This window comes from Mercenaria mercenaria, chromosome 18, assembly GCF_021730395.1.
Source record: "Mercenaria mercenaria strain notata chromosome 18, MADL_Memer_1, whole genome shotgun sequence".
Lineage (NCBI taxonomy): Eukaryota > Metazoa > Mollusca > Bivalvia > Venerida > Veneridae > Mercenaria > Mercenaria mercenaria.
In genome coordinates, this window is record NC_069378.1 from 19834572 (window position 1) to 19844230 (window position 9659).

Consider the following 9659-nt stretch of genomic DNA (forward strand, 5'->3'; position numbering starts at 1 on the left):
CAGATGCCAGCAGTGAGCATAATTAAAATAATTACAGCAAGCATTTATCATTGCATTGCTACTTGTTTCGATTTTTGCTTTGCCTTTCAGCTGTTAATTAGATTCTTGCATTTAAAGTACAAAATGACAGACATGATCATAAAATGTCTGAAAATGCCATTTAGAGCATTCTGTATTCAAGCTTATTTCAGTCACATTATTTTGTATGAAGCAATCTCTGATTGGCTGTATTATGGGTCAGCATTATGTGTCTGTGTCTCTGATTGGTTTATCATTTTGTATCATGTTTTCTGATTAGCTGTATAGCATTATGTCTGTCTCTGTCTCTGATTGGTTCTTAAAAAGGTTATGTGTGTCCAAAGAATTACAGTCATAGTGAAATATGCCAAACTATCATAATAATTATGTCTCCAGCATTCTGACTGGGTCTAGTTGAATACGCCTTTAGGAGACTCTGATTGATTTAAAATTTTAAATATATAAAGTAATATTATAATAATGTCAGGTTGGATGAGTCAGATCTTTGTAGTTTCTCCACTTTTGTCAAACTCCCTCAGACTGTGGTTAGAAAAACAAGAGCCAGACAAAATAGGATATATCTTGAGCTGTCTGATTGGCTGTAGAAGAGGCTAAGCCAATTGTCAAACTCTCTGATTGGTTCTTTTTTTCTGGCTATTACCAGTATATTGACTCACTTCATTTTTGATAGTGATTCAATAAACACGTACCTTTTTAAAAAATTTATTATTGTTGGATTCAACATCATAATGACAATTAATTAGGCCATTTCGGGACTTCCCAGCCGTTTTCATGATGGAGAAGGACTCTTAATTAATTTGCAGGTGTCCTTCTGAGCATTCTTTAAAGCATGGGTGGGGCACCTGGGTAGAACCTCTGATCTTCTGCACGCCAGTTTGGTGGCAAAATTCTACACCACAACTAAGGTTTCGAACCCACAGCAGTGAGGGAGGGGCCAGTGATTCAAAGCCAGCACCTTGAGCACTCGATCACGGAGGCCCAAAGCCAGCACCTTGAGCACTCGATCACGGAGGCCCAGAGCCAGCACCTTGAGCACTCGATCACGGAGGCCCAGAGGCCTCGATTTGAAAATATTTTCATTATAGTAATCACAGATCTGGAAGAAGTTACGAGAATGGGAATTGAATTACAAACAATTACACCATTTGAATTAATAGACATTGTAATTGATTTAGTAGAAATTAATTTAAAAGTTATCGATGTTAATAAGCTAAGCCTTGTAGGAGGTTTGACTGATAAACTTGTTGACTGTTGTAATTGCATCTTCAAATTGGTTAATCAGCACATTTTTGTGTGTTATTTATAACTTCTCAGATACAAGATATTTGAAAGTTATTGCATAAACAGCTGCATGGAAAACAATTAAATAAATTTGTGCAATATGAGTGAAACAATGTCTGAAACAATGTCTAAATATAGCCACAGGGTGTGAAGAGAGAGTTAGCAGTGCCATTTTTCAACTATGGCAAAATCATGATTTTTGTTAAGCTGTGAGTAGGTTGTGTAACTGAGGCTTATTCTTCTCAGTTAAAGGGTTTGTACATCACTTAAGCCCCATCCTGCCTCATGAAATGTAGGTTTTTTACATTGTAGCATATGCACTTGATTTGAAGGCATTTGTGGAATTGCAGATTTCAGATTATTCTCTTGCTTTCGGTTCAAAATAAACATTTGTTTTCAAAGATGGTCTAAGATTTCGTTTACCCCTTGAGGTACATATATCTTGGCATGGGGGCGGTAATCTGAACAACAGCATCAAGAAAATTTTTTAACTGGTTCCTATCTTTACAGCATTTTCTGATGTGGTCCACATCATGCTCATAATATTGTGCCTAATTGAAATGTTTTGGTAAACTTCATTTTTTTATTGCATTTGTAACTTCCTGATGAAAGCATGCATTTTGCTGATGCTCACAGCTCCACAAATATGTATTATTCAGAATGAACCTAAGCTTTAGGTGCAAACTTTCCGCAATTTTATTTTTTGTTATCAGACATAGGCATAACATTTAAAACGGTTGTATTAGTCTATGTTATAAGTTTGCGCTTTACAGCCAAAGGATTATCTTGTAAATCTGTTAAATGACTATTTCATATAAAAACTAGTGGAAAATGCCTCAGACTGTATATTTCATTTCACCTTTGTCTCCTCATACCATCATACCTTTTACGTACAGCAGGGAACCAGGTAGCAACATCAATTTCTAGATGGTACCTATGTTCTATTTTTGCATATTGCTTGGTTGCATAATCTATCATTGCTTCCATAGGATCTGTTCTTACAGATTTTATTCATTACTAAAGCCATTACTACGGGAAAATTTGGTTACAAAGCTAAAAAGCTTGGAAAACAACTGTGAAAAAGGTTATATCTTTTTTTGAATCTATACTTATTTACATCAGCTGAAGAGAAAGTTCTCACAGCTTATGCAAAATGACCACCTTCAAGGTCAGTTGTCACTCTCATTTTTTTTTTCACCCATTTTAATCTCTGGATCAGGAGTCACTTTAAATGGACACTGCACGACTGTACCTCAAACATTGTTCAGTGTGTTGCATCATATATCGATTAGAAAGAAGTGTATTTGCATGTACGCTTTTTTTGACTGGTAGAATTTCTGTTCTGTTTTCACTAAAAATAGGAATTCACACAACGTAATACCAAATTTTTTTGGAAAAAGAAAACCTTTTAAATTTTCTCTTGTCTACAACTATGATTTCGCAATTTTTTACCCAGGTGTGCACTTTGTAGACTGATACCTCTCCTAGAGTGACAAAAATCTTTTCCAAATCTTTAAACAGAATTCTACTTTGTAATTGTTTTAGTTTACTTCTACATGTCAAATCATTATGAGGTTGATTTACGGAGATCAAAGGGTTAGCTAATTAGCGTAATAGAATAATTCAAAATCATTCAATAACTTCTAGTCTGGGTAACTAAAGGCGACCTTTTTGTAAAAATTATTCCAGGTCTAAGATCTGGTTCATTCAACAAATAAAACAGACATATTGAGTGATAGGGTTCATTTTTGACAGGTTTTCAATAAAGTCATTACTTTAAAGAAAAAACAGTTTTGTTTTATTGAAACCAATCTGTAAAGGATCGGGTATTTTGGTATTTACGCTATCGGACATGCAGATCTCGTCTTCGGTAACAGTTAGACCAGGGGCTTTTGATTTTTTTCATGTTTAAAAAAGAGATGGATAAACGTATTAACTTTAATGATCTTTCACAGGCTTAGCATTGGGTCATATTAAAACAGTATGTGAAATTTTTTTGGTGTATTATTTAAAATTACAAGTTTTTGATGGAAATGTGATTAATTATCTTCATATATACACAATGCTTGAAAGAATTAGTCTACGTAATGACTGTAAACAATAGCAAAGGAAGAATAAGTTGATTTCCTCAACATTTATAAGTAATACAATTTACGTTCCAAGAGTGTAGCTCTCCAGATTATTTTCTACCACTTTCCAAGAGTGAGCTCTTCAGATATTTCCTTAAGTTAATTACCACTTTCCAAGAGTGCAGTCTCTATCAGAATTACAATTCCCTACCACTTTCCAAGAGTGCAGCTCTTCAGATTACATTTCCCTACCACTTTCCAAGAGTGCAGCTCTCCAGATTTTTTTCCTTGCCACGCTGTTAGTATGGATCATATACATAATTAATAATAATATTATGCACAAAATACATAGATAAAATCAAGCGTAAAATGAACACCATTAGGCACTGCCTTAGAACTTCAGAACTGTTAATGGCATATCACTGATGCCTTAGCTTGCTTCAAAACAGCTTTATTTAGGTCACTTTTTGAGTGGACATTGTATTGTTTTACAATTATGTCGTGATGTCTTTAATCTGTATCTTACCATCTGCTCTGGGCCCTTTCGCTGGCAATATAAATATAAACTATAATAATGTGACTTATTTAAAAAACGAGTGATTTTAAAACCCATACAATAAAAATTCTTATGTAAGTTTGTTTAGGTGTTAATAAGGCAGCTGTATAAAATAACCATTTTAATCCCACTTCGAAAAATGTGCTCGGCCCGTTGACGCTCAGCTTATACAAACAGTTTATATGACTGATCTATACTTTAATCCACAGATTATCATTTCTTATCCTTATTTACTTACAATATCATGCTTTCTTGACCGCTTGCGGATTTAGATAATGGGTCGAAACACTTCGATAGACAACAGTAATTTAAAATTCAGACTTTTAAATCTTGCTGTTATTTGATCGGCAATAAAATTCGTATTAGAGGACAGTTATTTTGATCCGAAGGTTTATATTATCGCACTCTATTCAAAGGGTTAAATTTGTACATAGATATGTAAGATAATATGTACCGGTATTTGCGTTAATCGAACAACCATGCATTATGGGAAAGGTGTGGAATGAAGTCTATGATTATATGTTACTATAAATAAGGGAAGAAAGTAATTGTTGTTTGTGTCTCAGATCTTGTTATAATTTGTTTTTAATTATTAGAATTTGAAAAATGCTCAAAAGACCAACTGTTGTACTTAGGTTTTATTTCGTAAAAAGATTGGAAACAATTTTATTTTTATTATGCCCCAGACTTCAAAAATTTTACGAAGTCTATTTCAGTCTTTGGTTTTTTGCCGTATTTTTGTCCAACAAAACTAAAAAAAACGTTTGGACTTACGCCTGACAACGTTTATTCGCAGAAATGTTGCCAAATTTAAATTTAGAATACTTTGGAGAACTTAATATTCTTTAAAATTTGGGGTTTTCAAAAAAAAAACATTGCCACATAATGTTTCAAAATTTAATGTTCCCCTCCCTTGTGGCTAGGTTTTTCCCTTAAAACATAATTAATATAACGCGGCAAAATTTTTTTAAATTGGAAATCCCAAAGGAAAAAAGTTTATAAAAATTAAGAGATTACCTATTTAAGATATTGTGGTTTGGTCATTAGACGTTGAGGAAAAATTTTGGAAGCCAAAAATTAAAATTTAAAAAGTTTTTTTGACCTTTTACCGCCCAGTATTTTTACAGTGGGGGGTGGGTAGGAAATTTATTTTATTATATTTTTTTTTTTTAATGTTTGTTGTTATAATAAAAAAAATTAAAGTTATTTAAAAAACCTATTGCTTTAGAAAAATTTCCGGAAAGAGTTTGTTAAATGAAATGCTTGTAATAACCCCCCAGCCATTCTGACCACAAATGGGCACAACTTAATTTGCACAAAAGAAAAGTTGACCAATTTTGGGGTATCTTCATGTCTATACTTTTTCTTTATATATTTATCAAAAAGTATTTACTACATCTGCGAAAAGTACAAACGATAGTCGCGAAAATTTTTGGAAACAAAACCACTACGAATTACAGCTTTTTTTCAACAAATTTTTAATGCAAATCATAGAAAAAAATTTTTTTAATGAGTTTTAGGGGGGTTTTTAAAAGGGTTAGCAATGCAAGCAAAATGATGTTTTTGATTTAAAAGCATTTTCACGTTTTTGTATGTTACAAAAAAAACAGAAACAAGTTGGGTTTCCCCGCCACACCATTTAACCATTGTCCTGGCAAATGAAATATAAGTTTTTTTATCCCTCTTTGTTTGGGCATTAAAAAATTTAAAATTTTTAAAACTTCTACTTGTCATATTTCAAAACATTTCGTTCGGTCAAATTTTTGAAATCGGAAACTGAGTTTTTTTTCTCACTTCGAACAAATGCTTAAAAACGAATTTAAAAATAAACACATATTTAAAAATAATTTTCCATGACATTAGTTTCCTTGGAAATCAGTCGAATTTGTTCTTCAAAATTTCGTTTTACAGCAGACATTTTTCTTTCAGGGTTTTTTAGTAATAAACCACCCCCTGTTCTCTCCAAAAAAATGCACGTAAAAAAATAATCACAGTCACCCCTACCGTATTTCCCAAAAAGTTAGGACTATTTTTTCCTTCTCAAAACTTTTTCCCAAAAAATGATTTTTTTTAAAGTTCCCAAAAATTGGACAAAAAATCATAATCCCCCCCAATTTTAAGCGTAATAAAAACGAAAACATTTTTGGGAAAAATTTTTTTTGAAAACTTTTCCTTTCATTGTTTTCATCATCAAAAACACCCCCCTCAAAGAGCTAAAAGAAGGGGAAAGGGACATGGCACTTAAGGGAATCAAACGTTACAGTTCCCAATTGTCATGGAATTCGTCAGTTTTTCGGCCATATAACACATCATGTTTGATCGAAACCCCCTCGGGTTTTTGAAAATTTAATCAATTAAAAAGTTTTTTCTTTAAAAATTCTTTAAAAACGAAATTCAATATCCTGTAAAAAGACAGGTAAATTTTGTCAAACTTTAATTTTGGGTACCCACCTCTGTGACTTTTGCCGCACTAAATAAATCTGTTTTCCAAAAAGTCTTTTTAAACGCCAGTATTTAAATTGCTGAGCTTTTTTTATTTTTAAGATTTTTATTCTTTTTGTTTTTGTTTGTTTTTTGTTCCTCTGGGCAAAAGTCTTAACTTTTTTGCCCATAGAATTTATCATTTATTTACTCTTTGAAAGAAATAATAATTTTAAGACGCACTGTTTGAAATTTTTTACAAAGAACAAATTTAAATTACCGTTTTTTTAAATTTTGCCTACATTTCCGTCGATATCTTATTAAAAACGTTATGAATTCAAACTTTAAAAATTTTAGCGGGGCCCCAAAAAATATTGATGCATAATAACAAAAAATGAATGCACTACGGCCCTTTTTTTTTTTTTGGATGTGTAAACAAAAGTAACGTCGATGATGGGAAATTTGAATTACGATAGCTCCCGTGCCGGGGAATGGAAAATTCCGGGGATGCGTTTTTGGTTTTTTTACGTTTGGGGTAAAATTTGATATAGATTTGTAAAATTATGCCCCTTTTCAGATTGCTTCCGGATAAGCGGTTTGATTGCGTCTGCATCCAAAGGCCTTAGGCAACGTTACGGGATAGTTTAAAAGTTTTTTGGAATACAAGATTAAACAGCCGTTTTCGATTTCTACTAGCCACCCCCGGTTACTTTCCACTTTCCATAAAATTACGATTTGTTAAATAAAAAAAACCCGTTTTAAGCACCAAAATAAGTTTTTCCCTTTGATAAGAAAAAAAAATTTTTTTTTTCTCTGGAAAAGCAATAAAAATTTATCGCGGCAAATTTTCGGGTCGGGGGTAAAGGTAAACAAAAATTTTAAATTTTATTTTTAAGCCCAGGGGTAAAGGCTGAATTTAAATTATTTAATAAGAAATTTTAAACTTGATATAAAAAAATATACTTAAATTGGGTATATATTAAAAAATTTTTTTTTTCCCCCCTATTGAAAATTAGGAGTTCATTTGATATGACAGCAAAAGGAAAGGCAAAAGTTTACCAAGCTGCTTTTAATTTAGTTTTTAACGACGGCTGTTTTTACGACGTCCGCGTATATAGTTAGGGAGAACATTCCTTTGAGGTTCGCAGTTGTTTTGTTTTGGGGAAAAGAATGGCCGGAGGCTGATTTATGTTAAATGCAAAACAAATTGTGAAATTATAAATAATCTTTTTTTGCAAACGGGAAAAAGGAAAAAAAAATAAAATTAAAGGGAAAGAAAAAATTTTTTTTGGATTTTCCGACCTATTCTGCGTTCATTTCCCCGAACACTGAAAAAAAATTTTATTCTTAAAAAATTTTATTTAGTCATGAAAAAAAAAAAGGAATTTAAAAAAAGAAAAAAAATTTTTTTTAATGAATTTTGTGAACAAATGTGGTTTAACTGTTAACATTGAACTAACTTTTTTTTTAAGAACATTTGTGTAATATTTTAAATTTTTGTTTTTGTTTTAAAGAAAAAAGTCCTTCAATGGAAAATTTTTACCTTCAAATTTTTCAAATTTCAGAAAATAAATTTTATTCCTTCAAAAAAGTTCTTTTTTTTATTTACAATGGTGGTCTTTATAACTGTTTTCACTAAAGGTTAAAATTTGATTATCTTCAAGACCTGCAATTTTAAAAGTTAATGTTGTTGTCAGCGCCGACAAAATGAAAAAAATTCTTTTTCACTGAACCAATTAGGGGCAATAGGGAAAATTATCACTGGTGATCAAATATTCATACTATTTCACACTTTAATGTTTTATATTGACAAAAATTTAAAAGTGATGTAACAGTTTTTAGCTTGACTATTCAAAAAAAGTAGAGCTATTTGGACCGCCCAGGCCCCAGTCCCCGTGGGGTACGCCCATTTGGTTAAGTTTTGTAAACCTGGTATCTCAGAACCACTTTTGGGGGGGATGAAAATTCAACACTTTTTCACTGTGATTAAACTGACTTACATTTTCACAGTTTCAAAACTTTTTTGCTTTTTAAAATTATGCCCCTTTTTGAAGAAATTTTTTTGGGGTTTAAGGTTTTGTATGTAAACTGGTATCTCAAACCATTTGTGGAAAAAATTAAAACTTCACAATTTATTTTGTAATAAACTGACTTACATTGCAATTCCCAAACTTTATTTTGTTTTTCAAAAAATTATGCCCCTTTTTTCGACTAGAATTTTTTGGTTAGGTTTTGTATGTAACGGGTACCAACTCCTAATGGGAATGGATTGAAACTTCACCACTTTTCCTGTCATGACTGACATACAAAAAAGCAGGTCCCATAATTTATTTTGCTTTTTTACAAAATTATCCCTTTTTTTTCAACATGAATGTTGGTTAAGTTTTTGTATGTAAGCTGTATTCAGTATCATAAGGGGAAAGGATTGAAATTCAACACTTGTTCACTGTCCTGAAGACATAGGAAAGGGGTCAATAAACTCAACTTTCTTTTTACAAAATTTGCCCTTTTTAAACTTAGGAGTTTTGGGTTAAATTTTATATGTAGTGGTACCAGTACCCACTAATGGGAAGGATTGAAATTCATAACTTGTCCACTGTAAAGCTGATAACACTATGAGGTTCCATAACCCCTTTTTTACTTTTTTACTAAATTTTGCCCCTTTTTCGATTTTTTTTTTAAAACGACGGCTTTTAAAATGTCGAGCGTTCTGCCCTCCAAACAGTTTTGTTTATTATGTATTTTAATGAACGGGTATTATTAGTCCAAACTTACTGTAATTACAGCTCTTATTCAATGCACTTTTGTTAATTTGGTCACTTTTATTACCTGCAAATTTAAAAATCGGGGAAAACGTCAATTTCCTGTTTGACACCTCCCCAACAATGCATTGACTGTTAAAACCCAGCAGTACCCTGGATTTTATTGTTAACCCTAGGTTCAGAAAAGTACCACTGAAAAGGTAGGGGTCAAATGCGTTGATTGACAAGCACTTTTAAATCAGCGTATTTTTAAAACGAAATTGACACATTAATGCATTGAAAAAAATCGAACATGTTTCAAGGAAGTAAATGCTGACTGCAAAAAAAAAGGAGGGTCAACGTTTTTAGTGAATACATTTTTCCATTGAATTTCTCAATGTGTTTCTACTTTGATTGTCACTTGATATTTTTACGTTTTTTTTCCTTTTTTCCGAAAGGTACTTTGTCAAAATCTTTTTTTTGGCATGTCTCGATAAATCAATTAAATGGCTGTGAAATTATTCAGGTGAAAACTTTTTTTGTTAAAAAAAT